The 17660-nt window shown below is 43.9% G+C and overlaps 1 protein-coding gene across 24 annotated transcripts in view; it reads right to left on the reverse strand.

Moving 5' to 3' along the window:
- The window catches only part of MAP2 (microtubule associated protein 2), a 222145-nt gene extending 212497 nt beyond the window's left edge, over nt 1-9648 (reverse strand). For 9 of the 24 annotated variants that reach the window (XM_071434381.1, XM_071434385.1, XM_071434398.1 and 6 more), the window contains exon 1: nt 9589-9646. The gene's annotated coding sequence lies outside the window, so the exon portion shown is untranslated. Of the gene's footprint in view, nt 1-9240; nt 9323-9588 lie in introns of those variants that run through there. The other 15 variants (XM_071434399.1, XM_071434394.1, XM_071434388.1 and 12 more) reach the window with 10 other exon arrangements.
- Between the last annotated feature and the right edge of the window lie 8012 nt (nt 9649-17660).

Consider the following 17660-nt stretch of genomic DNA (forward strand, 5'->3'; position numbering starts at 1 on the left):
TTCAAAACATTCTTCAAAGAGCTACTCATCTGCTTAGTGACACAGACATGGGGCAGGGCTTATTTATTAATCTGGGAGGATTACACTTCAATCTAGATCAACCTTTGCCTGCAGGTAAGAGCAGTAGGGCAGATAAATCCACCAGATTTTCCAACTGCAAAGGCATGAAAGGAACAGAATCCTAAAGAAAATGATGTCATGCTTGAATGGCAAAAAGAGGTGAATATAAGGAGATAGCCACTTCTTTTTTATCTGTTCTTCAACAGCTGCTAGACCAGGCAAATTCTATTCCTACTGACCTGTCAGCTCTGAACCTGCCTCTAATAGCTGAAACAAGTCCCCATAGCTAGTTTTTCAAGTGAAAATATAGCACTTTTCTCTGATGTCTTTTTTCCTGCCTTTTTAATGTGCCCACAGATCCCTTTCTCACTGGAAGAAAGCTCATTTTTCACTTACCTTCCCTCTCCCTTAGGCAAGCAAGAAAAAGGCACCAAAAACGTGCTACAGAAAACACAAACACACAGTAGAGGTAAAATATTCATTCTCTCCCCATCCCAGGATACAGACAACTGACTTATTCCACTGCACACTGGAATAAGCAGTGCCATTGAGACCAATCCTGCAATAACTTAAAATGCAGAAAAAAATTCCATCCTCTTCAGAAAAAAAAAAAAAAAATCACAGCTTCTATCAGTATATAAAACAAATTAGAAACAAAAATAACTCAAATCTTCCAAGTAACTGAAACATCTGTACTTAAATTCACATGAGTTTGGCTGAGCAGTAAGGGGAAATCACCTGGTGCCAACCACAGAGGTATTTCAGAGTAAAACCCCATAATGCCAAACCTGCAGGGAAGTCTCTCTGACCCTGGCAGTAAACATGGATTCACGTCCTGAAGTATGAAACACATTAGTTTTGCCCAATATTTTTTCCCCTCTTCCTGCTTGTAATAGGTGGTAAAAGAATTCAGTCCTAAAATACTTAATTTAAAGGGTAAACAAGTTACTTTAAGTACAGCTTGCACATTCACCAAGTTGCTCTGTTCCCATCACTGGAACAAAACAGAAAATTAATGACACCACCAAAAAGACAGAGTATCTGCCTTAAAATAGCCAGGAGCTACACACTTTTCACCAATTAAATCTTGTCATTGTCAGCATCTTTTATAAAATAAAAAGGACAGCATCTTTTATAAAATAAAAAGGACAGAAGTCCCCACAATGACAGCTGCTCAGTGCACATCAAGCAACACTGGCAGCACTTTCACAAGTCAGCACCCACCCAAAGGCCAGTGTCTGAACAGACTCATGGTCTGCAGGGCTGGCTGGCAGGAAAGGCCTGGCTGGCTGTGCCTATTGGTAATTACAGGTGATGATCCAGGTCAGTGCTGGCACCCTGATACCAGCATTGCCATCTAAATAAACACACAGCCCAGCATCTCAAGTATCAACATCACAAATATGGTAAAATGAGAAATGTGTTTCTAAACTACAAGTGCCTGCAATTATCAATTGGGACTTTGCAACAAATTATTAATTCCATTTATTGCTAAGAGTGATGCTGGAAGCTTACAGTGGACCAAAACAAGCAAAGGGAAAAAAAAGCCTAAATGAATTCAGCTTTTTTTTTTGCTCAGAGAAGAGTATTAAAGGTCATTCTAAGTGCATACAGCTGGACTTTTTTTCCCAAATGCATTCTGCAAAAAACGCTCTCAACTATTTGTATTGAAAGGTAAATTTAGAAGAATTTTTAATTCTGTATTCAAAATACTGCTAATGTTTTAAGCAACACTAGTAGCACCAAAAAAATTATCTAAATTAAAACACTACAAGTATTCTCTATAAATCACTTCTGCTGTTTTTGGCAACCTTTGGAGTATAAAGCTATATATATATTAATTTGCAGTAATACAAAATGGCTTTTATTAAAAGTTTAAACATAAATTTATTATATGCTCTAACAGACAGCACCTGGGTAATAAGAAACACTTAGATTCAATACTCTGCTGGGTTTATTCAGAAGCACAACCAGCTCTCTACAGCCTAAAAAGCTTAACTTTGCAGAACAACATGGAATGAAAGCTTATTTACCACACTCTATCCTTGGCTCTTCGGAATGAATCAGGTTATTAAGCATTCCACACACACACATACACAGGGGTTTGTTTGCTTTGCTTTTTTTTTTTTTTTTTTAATTACTCTTGTTGGAGGTTAGGATTTTCTCTTTTTTTTTTTCTTTCTCTCAGGGACTTTTGTCCTATTTGTTGCCTAAGAGTTGATAACGATTGGTACTTAAGAGGCAAAAGAAGTGGCCGAGGTGGGAGAAAGGGTGAGCTGGCTACTCTTAGCTGGGGTTTTTTCTCTTGGGAAGGGCAAAGACAGGGCAAGATTTTGGCTTCCAGACACCCTTAGCCACAACCCTAAATATTTAGATCTGCTCTGGACTCCTGGCAACACAGACACTGACTCCAGGTCTGTTCTGAGCATGCTGTGAGCAACTTTTGGCCCAAACACTGCCCCAACAGTGCAAATCAAGAACTCTGATACAAATCTGGAGGAGCTGACACTCTTATTTCAGAAATATCCCTTGTATTCTTGTGGATAGCTCCCTGAACTATGTATTTTGTAATACAGGTAGCAGGGGAGCACTGAAGGAGGACAGAGTATGCCAGCAGCTTAGGGCCATCACATCTGCCTTCATCTGTGATGCCCTCCCACCCCAAGCTAGACAAGAAGGTAGACATGTCTCCTTTTTGAGCCCTTGGGATTTATTTCCCCTCAGCCTCCCTGAACAATCTTCTAATTGCTGATGGAAACAAAAGGCAGTATTAGTTTCAGCACACTCAAGGGAAGCAGACAAATGCCTACACGCATGAGCAGAGCCTTGCTGCAAACAGGCAGGGCAGGCTGCCTGCCCGGCACACCCTGGAACACACAGCCTGCAGGAGGAGCAGCCCAGCACCTGAGAGCACATCAGGAACAAGCAGGGATGTGTCAGCACAGTCCTCTGTCAGCAGAAACCTGCACATGAACACACAGCTGCTGGTCAGCAAGCCACAGTCACAGCACTTCAAACAAAAGAGAAGCTTTGCTGTCTGAGCCATAGCAGGGGGTCAGAAGAGGAAGGGGTGCCATGGCACACCTTAGACATCACACATCAGCTGCAAGAATCAGGCAGGGAGGGCTCTCTTTGTCCAACCATCAGGCAGAGGACAGTAAAAGCATGTTAACATTAGCAAGTGTTAGCAGTAGGCTCTGGCACAGCATTTGTCCTGGGCTCTGGCCAAAGTCCTCATGAGGGATCAGATCTATCTGCTCAGACCTGGTGGTCACAGAGGGACTGCTCTGGAAAACAGAGTAACTTGGCACGAGAAGATCTGGTTAGCTAAAACAAGCTGACCAAATTTCCAGCTAACCAGAATTCAAATCCACACTTGAACCCTTCTTGAAGTCAAAGGGTTTTGAACACACACTTTCAGCCCATTTCACAGCAGACACAGAAAAAATGCTTTCCTCTCAGACCCTGAGCCTTCCCAGAGAAAAGGGTGCCCTTGCACTTAATGTCTGGCACCTTGCAATTGCCTTTGCTGCACAACCTGCTCAGATACCTTCTACACAAAGCGAGGAGAACAAAAGGAGAGAAACTTAGCTGGACCTCAAACTCAGCTGAGGCTCCTCCAGGAACAGCCGTGGCTGAGACACAAAGAGAAGGAGGCCAATCCATCCTTGCTCACAGCCAGCACATGCAGGATTCTGGCCCAGCAGTGAAGCACACGGGCCACTTTTGAATGTCTACATTTTCTACTATTCATCTCTAGATCAACTTTGGACCAATGCAGGAGTTTCAAAAGCACATCCCAAATTCTCTTCAGAACCTTCACAATACGTTTTCATTTTGAGACAGTTGCTAGCTTTGTTCATCCAAGATCAGAACCTCAGGACAAGTGGCAAGTTTTGTATAGCCAAGCAACTGTCCTAAGAGATAATCTATGTTCCTAAAGATAGAAGTGGCAGTTCCTAGTTCTAAACCAGAAACCTTGGTCATTCTCTCCAGAAAACAAAGTGAAAACATAGGGTTAATTGAATCAATAGGTCCTATAATTAAATGCTGCCAAGTTAGCTGACATGATTGGACTACTGGGTTTGGTTTGTTTGGGGGTTTTGTCTTGTTTATCCAGAGGTTGCACATACTTTAAATACAGCTAATTTTGCAAACAGCTATTGAAATTGAATTTAAAACTCTCTCAGGGAATAAAATGACAAGTTTCACAGAGAGTAAAGTAACTTTTCATAGACTCAACTCACTAGAAGCTACTGCAATCTGTCTCAGAGCTACTAAAAGTGCTAAAAGAAAGAAATCTTCCTACTTCTTGCTGGGGACTTGGCACAAGACAAGGAATGTTCCTCAGCTCCTCATACCCATGGGTGACAAGTCTAAATGAAGGAGGAAAATTTGCTAGAGGACCTTAATTCTACCTACAAATCCACAACTTAAGAATTGTCAGGTGTAAACTGATTATTTCCCTGATGGCAAAAAGTACTCCAGATTTTCAATAATCAGAAAACAGAGCTGCAAATGGCATTGTCTCTTTCCAGATGGTGCAAGTTAGGTATAGATTCAATGAACCCATCACAGTTTCTGATTTTCACCACTTAACCCTGCTGGTTGTACTAAGGCCATTGTCTCCCTTATACTATAGGAAACAGATATATATTTTATCTGGAAGCATCATATGCTAAAATAAATAAATTGCTTCTGTGGTGTAATAAATAGTCTCATTACATCACAGAAAGTTAGAAAAACGTGTACTTTAAAAACGCTAGAAGAGAACCAGCATATCAAAACACTGGTCAAGCCTATCAACCAGCACTAACCTGTCTCACAGACTGCAAAAACAAAGAGAATTGACCACACCTTTTCACCACAATTCCTTTCAAACTGGCACCCTAACAAAGATGCAGGATGCTGAGTACAAACACTAACACTGCTCTGAAGCTGATGCCTGTTATCCCTTTCTGCCACCTCCCCAACCAAGACAAAAGAACAAAGATCAGTTTCATCTGCAAGACTGCTGTAGGGAAAAACAGCAGTGAGTGTAAAACCATAAGGATTAGCTCATCTTTTCTCCTTAATACAACAGCAAACAATTAGTGTTAAAGTAAAATGGGTCAATCAAGACCTCAAATCCTCTTAACAGCTAGTACAGTAACCCATGTGGCCACAACAATCCAAATTAACCCCATGGATACATCAGTTCTTTCCTCTGATACCTAGAAAGCAATTACAAATGTCACACTGAACATCCCTCTAGAACACCTTTGTATAGTTTAGTAGCATAACCTGCTATTAAACCTTCCCATAAAATAAAAGCTTCTTCCTTTACTGAGGCAGGCAGCTTAAACCATCTCTGCTTTCCAGCACCAATCCTCTAAATCAGCTCCACCCCATGGAAATAAGTCTCATGCTGTGTTTTCTTATTAACTGAGATGCAGTACAGAACTGTTGCTAATGAGCACACTTGTACATGAAGCAGAAGGATGGAAGCAAAAGCACCAACCCCAAATATGCCAAGACCCACCCATACTCTGCCTTAGTGTGTGCACCTGTGTTTGGGAAGAGATAAGCCATGCCATGATATCAGAGAACACTGCACATCTCCATGCTTTCTCTGGAAGTACTTGGTATCTCTAAATATCATCAAGGGGTTTACAACACTGAGCCCACACACCATGAACTTATCCTCTTTCTCTTTTCTGTAAAAACATGCTTATTTTTTAAATGTGCCTAAAGCTGACTTTCAAGCACAACTAAGCATGTGTTTGAACTGAATAAATACAGATGGACCCAAACAAGCATCCTTGAGTCTTAAGGAACAATTCTGCTTATCAGCACATGCATACCTTTATTTCTTCATCAAGTGCACACATGGATTTAAAGATAGCACAAAATCCAAAATATCTAGATCATCAGATAACTCAGTTTAAAAAGGACCTTGGGAAGTCACCTTGTCTTAGGACCCCTATTAGACCTTTCCAAATTCCTGGTCATTATTTGTGTGCATATTAAGTGCAACACTCCCTAATCCCCTCCTAGTTAAGGCTTGAGTTCAGCTTCCAGCGTCCTGCAGCCAGAAATGCCTTTTATGAAACCCAAATAAAGCCAAGGGGTGGATTTTTTTCTTTGACTGTGAGCCAGAAGTTTTACCAGATCAGTTCTCAGCACAGCCGCTGCCTGCACTGTGGGCAAAAGATCTGCAAGGAACCCAGGCTTTAGGCACCAGCTTTTATTTTCCTTTCTTAAGCTGATTATCATTTGTCCCACCATGGCAGATCAGATTTCAGATCCTTCATCTGCTGCAGATATGTCACAAGCTCTGTCATACCGTGTGTCTTTGTAGAGACATTAGTAATCAAAAGGTGACTTTCAGAAAGCCTCCATCGTAAAGTCCTCACAACCTGAATTCTTTTTGACTTCTTCCTCTTCTCCCAACCCCATTAAGAAAACAAACCTGTCTCCAACACGTGTGTGACATGCCACACTGGGAGGTGAAGCTGGAACAGCCCAGCAGAATCTGCAATGGGCCTCAGCCCTGTTTCTGTGGTTAGATATTTCTAGCAACTTCCACAGACAGTTGTTAAGTGAGCACAGTGCCAGAGCTGGAGGGGCCAGAGCCCACTCTGTCAGCACACACAGCAAATGCTCCCTCTGTGAATATTTAGGTACATGGTTTAGCAAAGGGTAACCTGTACAGAAAGGAGCATGACAGACTGAAAGGAAAGGTATGCTTCTGAAAAAAACATCTGGCAACAAGGGAACTCTTAACCCACAGATTGCAGCAATTCATTTAGGGACTGTTGTGACCAGATCACTCCTGCCTAGGCACAGCACCTCAGGGGTCATTAAATTACAACTATTTCTTTATCATCCACACATATTAAAGAACACAGCTAAGTGGGTATGATATAACATACCATAATAATTACATCAGTCCTCTAAATCAATGCTGCAAATGCTGCTTTACGTAACAAACTGCATTATAAGCACAATGACCTGCCCTCCAGTGTGCTAAAACTCTCCACAGAAGAACAGCAACTCCTAATTCTCAGGATGACAGCTCTTTGGCTACTCTCAAACACCCCCAGGAAATGTGCAATATGGGTGCAACAAACTGAAAAGTTCCCAAAACCAAATCCTGTCCCTTGATGAGATAAGAAAAGATGAGAAGAGATAGAATTTATGGCACTGTGCTCCACTGCTGAGATCATCCCTCCTCCCAGAGCCTGTGCCAGGGCTCACCTGCACGTTTCATTACCATGCAGAACAGCCTCACTGGGGTTCAGTGTGTTACTTCAGCTCACCTGTAAATGCCTGAGCTCCAGCACACTGGTACCTCATGAAGACTGAGGTGTTGCCCACTGCTGAGTGCACCACCAGTGTCTTGCAAATGAAACAGACAGTGAGGCATTGGTGGTTCCCTGTCCTGGGTGCTCACAGGTGAGTTTGGGCTCTGTTACACATATCACACTTGTCAGAACATCAGCTGGAGAAATGAACAACCATCCACAGACTTAACTGGACTGCCCTCACGCTAAGTGAAGAGAGCTTGCAGCACACTCAGGGGAAGTGGCCAGTCTTTCACTGCTCATTAATCACTTCTTCATCAGCTATGACGTAACACAGGGACAACCTCACTATGCTGTGCCCTCTCAGCACATTCCCTTCCCAGGCAAGGGCTGAGATGCTGACGCCATCCAGTCAGAAGGGAAAGGAAAGAAGCTATAGAAAAATAAATACATTCTGCAGCTGAGCCTCTTCTTGAGTCTTTCAGCTACGAGATCTGTAGTCCAGGCATCCCTGCCAGTCTAAACTAGCCCAGGTGAAAAGAAACAGGTTCCTTCATGGAGAGGAATCCAAGGTTTGTGGAGAAAATGGGAAGAAACAGAACCAAAAGAATATGTGATTCAATTTCACATGGAAGAACCCTTCTGAAAACAAAAGGGACAGGTTTTCTGAACAATAAGCAGCACAAATGCTGGACAGCAAGTGGTTTTTTGAGAAAGGATGAAGTATGATTTATTGGCATGACCACAGAGACATGACAAATTATGAAAATTGATGCGAGAAAGACCTAGAATAAGTAAGACTTACAACATACATCCCATTCTACTGCATGGTAATGCTATGTTAATTACTATTCTGTTAATTGCTATGTTAAAATGCTGTTCTCTATGCTAATGCTCACTTACAAGTGAAAACCTACACCTCTGTCTCAAGAAGAACCCTACATGAAAACCCACCAAAACCACGAGAGGATATTTTAATTCGAAGGAAAACCGAAAGTTCCTGCTTTAACTCAGGGAAATTGCCCATGTTTGTATCTTTCAATACGGAGAGCAATTCTCCCGGCATGCGGCACACCCCCTTCTTTCCCGAAGGTGCTCCATAAAGCACATTTTATCCAAAGGGCAGGTCGGAGGTCTGGTTTGGATGGGTACAGACAGGACAGATGAAGGCGGGCAGGGTTTATCTGTGGCTCGGTGCAGCAGCACGGCAGCGCAGCGCAGCACACGCCTACGGCTCCTACCTGCAGCCATCTGAGCCAGGCACATTCTACATCATTTTCTCCTACATAAAAAGGCATTGTTCGCCGCTGGGCTCCCGCGCACGGCTGTTTTCCTCCCTGATCCATGCAATACAGGGAATCATTTTTTTAGGTGCGTTTTTCCCCCCCCCCCCCCTCCCCGATGCAAATTACCAGCGCTTACAGCCCTCGCCTCACACAACGTTCTTTGTTCAGCCGCGCAGATCCCCTTAGAGGAGCTTAGGGGTGGGGGCAGGAGAGGACAGGAGCCCGGAGGGCTTTTACAGCCCGGAGATGCTCTGAGCCCTCAGCGCAGCCGCCCCCGTGAAGGCAGAGCGGGCGTTACCGGGCGGCCGCCCCGCTCCATTTTCACCTCCGGGAGGTGGGGCGGGGGCGACCCGCAGAGAACTCCGGTCCGGCTCCGGGACTGAAGGGCCCAAAGAAGGGACGGAAGGACGGACGGAGGGAGCACCCTCAGGACGGGGGTGCTCCCAAAAAGGGCTCGCGACAGCCTCAAGGCGGGAAGCGCGCGGCTGCCCCCCCACACACACCCACCCCCCTTTTCCCCGCACTCTGCAACGGCGCCGGCCCCGCGCCCCCGCCCCGCCCGGCCCTCCTCCTCCTCCTCCTCCGACGGGGCTCGGCACGGTGCTTACCTGAGCGCCACGGCGGCTGCCGGCACCGACGGGCACACGGAGGACGCGGGGTACCCGGCTCCAGCCGACCCGCCCCGCCGCTCTCGGGGCTGTCGCCGGGACGCGGCCGCCTGCTCGCCGCGAGCCCCCGGGACCGCCCCCGGCCCCGCCCCGGCCCCGCCGCCGCTCCCGCAGGGCCCCCGCGCCTGAGGAGGTGGAGGAGCGGCCCCTCCGCCCCGCCCCGGCCCCTGCATTGCAGAGACTCCGAGCGAGCCTCCGGGACAGACAGACACGGGCCCGCCCGGTGTCGCCGTGTCCAGCTCTGCCCTGCCCTGCCGCTGGTGGAAAACCTTCCCGAAAGCTCCTCACCTGATTTCGTTTGGATCTGCCAAGTCCCGCTCAGTCTAATTCCTCCTTTTCCTCTGGAGAAAGAGAGCAAATAACAGTGAGATCGGTGAAAAAACGCCTTTCCAACCCCCTCAGACACCGCGCTGCTGCTGACTTCCACGCTGCTTTCGTAGGGCCGGGCTTTCCAGCCATTTCCTGGAATCTGGCAATAAAAGATATCCTATTACTTTGTCCCTTTCCACATTCTCGAACTGAACTGTCCCCCTCCCTCAGGGTGTCCATTACAGTTGCTATACTCCAAAGTCATTCCTCCCTCAGTATCACTGTGGTAGGGCTACAGCACCAGCTCATCTCACCTGTTACAGCCAGAACCGCGCCATTCCAACCCACCTGTGCTGGAGGTGAAAGAGTAAAATGCTGCTGCTTTCTTACCTCCTCTGTTTCCCTAAGCAAATTTTAGTTTGTTAATAATTCATGACTGCAAACGTCAGTCTGTCGGAATCTTAACCAAAAATTCTGAGTATGCCATGTATGTATTAGCCTGTAATAATGTTTTGAGGGTACTATATTTGGATTCAGTGAAGATAAATATATTTGGGGACTTAGAGAGCACATTATTACCCATACTGCAGTGGAAAAACTTCAAACATTAAATTCAGTTTGGTTGCATTTTGCTGCATCACTGTGAGCAAGTTATTCACATTTTTTCCCAAATGTCACTAATTTTAGGTAGCCAGCTTGATTTCAAGCATGATTTTCAGGACTACTGAGCACTTGGGTTTTTTTGTGGGCTTTAGCAGGTTATCTAGAAGATTTCAAATGTGTAATTTGGGCCATATGTGTCTTAGACTGAGTGGTCAAAATGCAGTTCAGGAAAGCCTAGGTCCCACCCTTCGTCTGTTTCTTCATTCACAAAGAAATACCCTCAGTAACTGCTATGACTATTTCATGTCAAGGGTCTGTCAGTGCTAATGAAGTGACTTGGGAAGGCCAAGTTACTTTGTTAAGTATTTCTGTGTATTTGTAAATCAGGAAATTTTCATTTAAAAAGAGTGAGGACTACAAACATTTGCTTCCAGTACTTTTCCTGAGCCCTCCTCAAGCTGTTGGAGAGAACTTCCCACCACTGCCGCTTTCTCACATTTCATCTGTAAATCAGTGCCGTGCAAAGGGAGCAGGATTTTGCCAAAGTGGCAAAGGCATCATGTTCCCTGCTTGTTACTCACCATCAGTGATGCACATCCTTCCAGAGATGCTTTCAGAGAAAATGGGTTTGCTGCAGTCAGTCTTTCTCCCAGGCTGCCAGGAGGAAATTCACTGGTTCAGGGCACGTGCACCAGTGTCTGCAATACCCTGAAGACCCTCAGTGCCTTTCTCCTGCTTGGTTTTTTTTTTTTTTCTGTTTTCTTGTGCCTCTTCTTGGAGGCCTAGGTAGGTGTCTATGCAAAGACCTTGATGGAGTTCTCCCCACAAGCACAGGAACTTTGCCCTTCCTCTCACCACCTAGATAGTGTGAATGCAGGCTTAACATAAAGCCTCATCAGAAGCAGCCCTGAGAGGGAATGAGCAGTTCACTTGATCAAGAAGAAAAAGTTAAACTTCATCCAAATGGAAATTAGATTAATTTAAAGCTTACAATATTTTTAAAAAGGTGGGGGGGAGGGGAAAGGACAGCCTTTCACTGGAAATAAATACTGCAGTGGGTATCATGGAAAAGATGGAAAGATGTCTTGATGGAAAGACACATGTACAATAACTGTCCATAAACATTCCTAGAGACCAGAGGGGGGTGTACCTAACCAGAGACATGCTCAGAATATTCCATGTGTGACAGAGAATCAACGCCTCTAGCTCAGATGCAGCACAGCAGCAGCAGCCTGTCTCTTTCAGCAGCAGCCTGCAGAGAGAGACAGAGAGAAGGTGAGTCTTACAAGTTAGTCATTCAGTTGCATCTCTCCTTTAAACAATCATCAAAGATGATGAAAAATAAGCACAGAAAAAATGGCAGTCACCATTTTCCCTGAGATAATTATCTAATCAAATTACATTTATACTTCACATGAAATATTCAGCAGCAGTGTTGACACTACATGTTTTAAGACAGAAAAATATTTTAATTCATGTTAGAGATATTAAAATGCATGCACATACTTTTATTAGAAATATTCATGCAGAAATCAGAAAGCATCGTTCCACTAAGCAATAATGGGGAAAGATTTTTTGTATAAAGGAAAAAAAAATTTGCATCACTTCATAAACCATGACCTTTGAGATGCTCAGTTATGGACCCCTGTATGGAAGTTTGGTAAGTCAAATACAGAGGATTTTTTGCCTGCCTGCTAAAAGAAAAAGGAATGAAATTGCCTATAGTTGTCTTTAGAACAGATTAATTTGAAACTGTGTCCTTAATATATAGTTAAGTAACAATTCCCCACTGCTCTCCTGAGAGTTTATTGGGATGCAGTAGTGGCAGCCTAGGTATTTGGCATCACTTCAGACGGGGGAAGGAAACATTTAATTTCTCAAAAACACAATGACTCAAGCCTTGGCGCCAATGTCACCACATTAGCTGAGCAATCAGAGCAGTCAAGACAAAGTCAGCTCTTATTTATTGATGATGGGAAGAGCTGCGAGCACCACTGAGGTTAATGAAACAAAGGAGCACGGCTACGGTCCCCTTGCACATTACTCTCGGTGGCATATTTGCAGTCTGTGGGCACGCTGAGCAGTTTTTTCCCCACCTTTCTCCTCGGAAACACCTCGGTTAAGGTGACCGGGAAAGGCAGGGCTCCCTCCTCAGCATTGCTGGGATGTTTGTATGGGTTGGAAAACTCTAGGGTCCCTCTAGTGCCCAACAGAGGCAATGGGGGAAAAGCGAGCTGAAGTGCTCCTTCAAATGCTGAAAAAAGACTAAGCAAAATAAAAACTTCCACTGAAAACAGAATGGACATCCCTGCTTTGCATCACAAACTATGTTCAATTTTTTTTCTGTTTCTGACAAGAAACTCATCTGTATCTCATCAGCGCAGTGTAACATTTCCTTTTTCTGCCTGTCTCCCATTTGATTACATTTACTATTCAAACATTATTTGGAGATACTACCTGTTTGTAAATGTAAATGTCTCAGGTTGCTACAGGAGAGCTCTAAGCAAAGGTGAGATCTGGCCCAGTGGAAGGATTTGTACAAGAGCAATGCTGCCTTTGTCAATTTAGTTATCTTTGGTCTTTTTGTGCAAGGGACTCTGAGTACCCATGTGAATTATGATGGGAGAATTAGCTTCAGGGAGCTGCACTCTAATTTGCTAAATGCTTTTGATGTCAAAAGCCAGTCTCTGCATTAGAAGCAGAATAATTTGAAAGCGGAGAGAGGGTACAAAATACTTGGGCAACCAGCTCTTGGGGCTGCAAGGAGATAAGAATTGCAGTAGAGAATGCATTGCAGCAGACACCTTCATTTCTCACTGCTGGGATTGAAAGGAAAGAGTCCCCAGTGAAGCAGTGTGAGAAATGGACAGAAGTGGTCCCTTACAGGGTTCATGGTTATGTGCAGAGCTTCTTCCCCTGTCATTTACCTAGTCCAGGTACATTTTCCTCTCAGCTCTTGAAGCTTTGTGAAATTTTGGTAATGGTCCGATTCCTCTGCTGAAGAGAAGAAAGCTGGGTGTCAGGCTTGTTGTGACATCTCACAGAACGTTTTTAAAGGTATTCAAAATGAAGTGAGGGGAGTACCGATCCCTGCACAAGTTCTTAACCTAAACCAATTTTCACTGCTTTAACCCATTTTCTGGGGCACACAACAATAGTTCATCCCTTACATTTCCATCTGCACAAGAAGAAAAAAAACCCAGCTCTCTAAGAAAATAAGTTTTGTTGCCCTTGGAATTTTCTGGTTAAAGAATGATGTTGCAAGGAAATTTCAGGTTGGGTTACTTGCTTACCATCTCTAGCTTCTCACTACTACAAGTGCTGCCTTCTTTATCTCTCGTGAGAATTGGGGGAATAAAACTAATGCACCATTCAGCCTCACCAGGTCTTTGAATGAAAAAAACTAAAAACCCCACTGCCTTACAGGACCAAATAGAAGATTAACAGAACAAACAGCAAGTTTTATATAGTGAAATCTCTTTGCACATTGAATCCCCAGCAAAACTACATGAAAAATAAGCTTTTCAAAAGAAATATGATGTGTAAGTTACTGAATAGTCAAACTGGTAAGAATACAAGGAATATACTATTTTTCAGATTTAATTTCCTGTTCCAGGGGAAAGTCTGAATTGTTCCAACAGCAGTTACTGAGGATTAAAGACCTTAGAAAGAATCTGTAAGATGCTTGCACATGGAAGCTCATCAGTGATCTGATGCACTGATAGCTTGTTTTATTAGGGTGGAATTTAGATAAGGCCTTTTAAAATTATCCTCTTGTTACATTCAAACAGGTACATGTTACTGCATTTTCCAAACCTAAAGCTTAAATCACCAGTTGAAAACAGATTAGCCTAGTCAAGTTAACACCACAATGTGGGGCAACAATTCATCTTGGGTTTAGGCTTTGCATTTCTTTTCACCTTGCTATGAATTAAACACTGATGTTACTTCTTAAGAGAATGGAAACATTACAGACAGAACAAGGGGATATTTTCCCACCACAAAAATGTGGCTGGAGGTTAAGCATGTAGGTACTTGGGCTCTTTCTGTTACCCAACTCCAAATTCAGGCTTTTGCTCAGCCCTTGTGTGAGCCACAAACACAGTTGTCCAGTTTGGGTTTAGAATGGCCCTAGCTGATGGATAAGCACATTCATGGGGCAGCAGTACTTCCCTGAGGTGAGGAAGGTGGTCCTGAACACCTGAAGCCTGCCTGTGGGTTTCCTGTATTATAAAACTGCTCCTTAGCCAGGTCCATCAGCAGCATGAGGCTCTTAACAGTGTCCACATGATTCACCCATTCTGAATTCCAGATGTTTCTGCAGGCTTGGTCTAGTGAACTGAAACATGTTCTGCAGCCACCTGAGTGTTATCTCCTGAGTGTTATCTCCTGAGTGTTATCTCCTGGAAGCAGATCTGAACAAACCACAGGTTCAGTGAAAACCAGTGCCTGTAAACACACTAACATAATCTCTGCCAGGCCAGCGGGTGGATAAACTTAAATCAAAATATTTCCAAACGGGTGATAGGTGTTGTTAAATCTGTCATCACTATAGGTAACCAGTAATTTGTACAACATGATGGGCCAATTCACCTCTCAGCCTAGCACTCACACAGATACTTCTGTTAGCTGGATTGACATAGACCACTTCTTTTTTGATTACAACTGTGGATTTTTATCATTTGAAAAGCCTGTACTCCAACTCAGTTCAAAGAGGAAAGTTAACAGTGTTGCTTGGGGTGCTCATTCCCATAAGGCACCTCAGCCAGTGATCTAAATGCAAAAAAACCACAAAGCAAATAAACATTAAAAGGAGGATTACTTCTGCCTTGAATCTTGGATTCTGACAAAGGAGCTGCAGGAAAAACTTAAAGCACATCATAATCAAGGAGCTGATGGGTGGAAAAGGAAGTATTTCAGATGGTTGTGACACCTATAAACATCCATTGTATGAAGCAACTCCTTGTCATCACTTGGTATTTCTGATTTTTTGAGGCGTCTGCAGATGCTTGCGCAGGCTGCTGTGTTGCCATGGATACCGTGGTGTGCCGAGGCTTTTAGCAAACAGACTGATCTGTTTGTGCACCTCCAGAGTGAAGAGGGAGAAAAATCCCATCATTTGTGTGGTGCTAGCAAAGGGAGCCTGACAGCGAAATGAAATGACTCTGCATAATGGTTTTCAGAACCTCCTCCTCTTGGAAATGATGGGGCAGGAAAGAGATGGGAGGTAATGAAGAAAAGGAGGGAGAAAAGCTGTCAAGTGTTGAGCAAAACCCCTCCTGAATAGCTCAAGGCAAGGTCCTTGCATGATAACGTCAGCTGTATGGTCAAGAAAAATCAATATGAGGTTTTAATAATTCAGTTTCCTAATGGCCTGGCACCTTGGCTTTCTGCAAGACAGGAAGAACAACAAGAACAAGGATAAAAGGCAAAAAGGAGTGATCAACAGACAATGTAACCCAGCAGAATAATTTGCTTTGAGTGATACCCTGGGACTAAGCAATGGGTGTGAGTTATGAAACTAATATTTAGCTGGTAATGCCTTTATCTGGGCACAACTCCACTGCTAAGTGAGAGGCAAAACAGGTTTAGAAGTGACAGGCAAGCAAACACACAGGAAACCAAGTAAAAGAAACTGGGCAGTGTTCCAAACTTTGACTCTTCTCTTGGTGTTAGAACAACCCTATAAACTGCACATACACATGGCACAAGTCTCTATGAGCTCAATTTCCATACATTAGTGCAGTATCTCATCAGGCAACAATACATCATTGTCCCACTTGATTCTAAGTTTTGGGGTTTTGCCCTGCTGTTCTAAAGGGATCACATCGCCATGTATTTCACCAAGAGCTTTCCTTGCTTTTGAGTTTAGGGGTCCAAAAGCACTAACACTTCCATAGGAGGTGTTTTTTCCTCATTATTTACATATATGCTTAAGCTGTTAACAAGAAATAGTAACAATGTGAGATCACCCTTGGTGCATGTTTTCCCAGTAGCACCATGTATGAACCAGAAATCCATCACACAATATTTTATAGTGAACTCCTCTCCTCTTAACTGATCAGGTTTTTTTCATGTAATTTCTGTGTCTTAAAACATGGGAAAAGGAGTTGAGTCCTTCTATGGTCAGTGTGGTGTCTCCTCAAGCTCACATCTGCAATGCAAACACCAAGAGCAATCTTTGGAAACAAGATAAAAAGAAAACCAAAAGTGCAATCCTTGCCCTACCCACGGGTCCCCTTGGTCTGGCATTAAACTGGAGGTGAAGGCAGGAACCTGGTTGCTTTTGAGCTATGGTCAACCAATTATTCCAACAAAGCTCTTTAGCACAAAGCCATTCCAGCCTCTCCTTGAGACCCTGCTCTGGGGATGGTCCAGCAGTGTCCAGCTGATGGCTCTTATCTCTGTTTCCTCTTGATGACTCACACTGAACCTCAAGAAAACCATTCCCCAGGCTCCCTTTCCATCCAAGCCCCAGCCACAGTCACCACAAAGCTGAAGTATGAGTCCTACAGGTGCTGCTGGAGGTTCAGAGAAACCTTCTCTTGCATGCAGATGAGCTGTAACTAAATTCAGCTGTTGAGCTGAGCACTCACCTCCAGACTATCAATTGATGTTGCTGGAAGCACAGCAGAGTGTCTTTCACACAGCTGCTGTGGGAGCCAAAGATGTGTCCTGGGCAATTGGTGCCACTCATTTTCAGGAGGCTGCAAAAATGAAATTCCAGCTTGTGAAGTTATAAATTAACAAACAAACTGGAATCAAAAGTTACACAAACTGTCAGGGAAGAGCTGAAAGCTGTTGCTGCTGTGGCTACAGATCAGTAATAATACCTAGCAGCTATGGCTAGTTCTGCAGTTCTCATTGATACTGCATTGCAAAACCTGACTCCAGCAACTGGGACCTAACCCTAACAATGAGTTTTCCCTTACAGAAACCCCCAAGGAGCTCCTCTCCTATCCTATTCCCCTCTTCCAAGGACCTTTGTTTAGCAATTTCACACCTTCCTTGAAATCAGTGTCTCTAGCCACAGCTTACAAACAAACCAGCTCCAGCAAAAGCCAAGTTATTAGCAACCAGAGCTAAGTTAAAGCTAGCAGTCATGGTCACTAAAACCTCAGAATTCAGGGCATGTAATATTCCTGCACATACACTGATGAGGATCCTTTGGGTCTTGTCATATTTGAAATGCTCCAGTGCCCACTCTGCTATCATTTGGGCTCTTATTATTAGTCTTGTAGCTAAGCAACAGATGGGCAGTCCAAATGATGTGGCAAGGGCAAGCTGTCTTGCAGAAATGTGGCAATTTAGAAGGAAAGCAACACTTTGAAGCTTGGGAGAACCTCTACAGCCCTCAGTGTGCTTCAGATCAATGCCAAAAGAGCTCAAAATCTGCCAGTGGGGTTAGAACAACAGGTCTAGACTCATTGTGACTGAGAAACAAACCT

This window comes from Agelaius tricolor, unplaced genomic scaffold, assembly GCF_023055355.1.
Source record: "Agelaius tricolor isolate 1412-34295 unplaced genomic scaffold, bAgeTri1.0.p SCAF_10, whole genome shotgun sequence".
In the NCBI taxonomy this organism is placed as follows: domain Eukaryota; kingdom Metazoa; phylum Chordata; class Aves; order Passeriformes; family Icteridae; genus Agelaius; species Agelaius tricolor.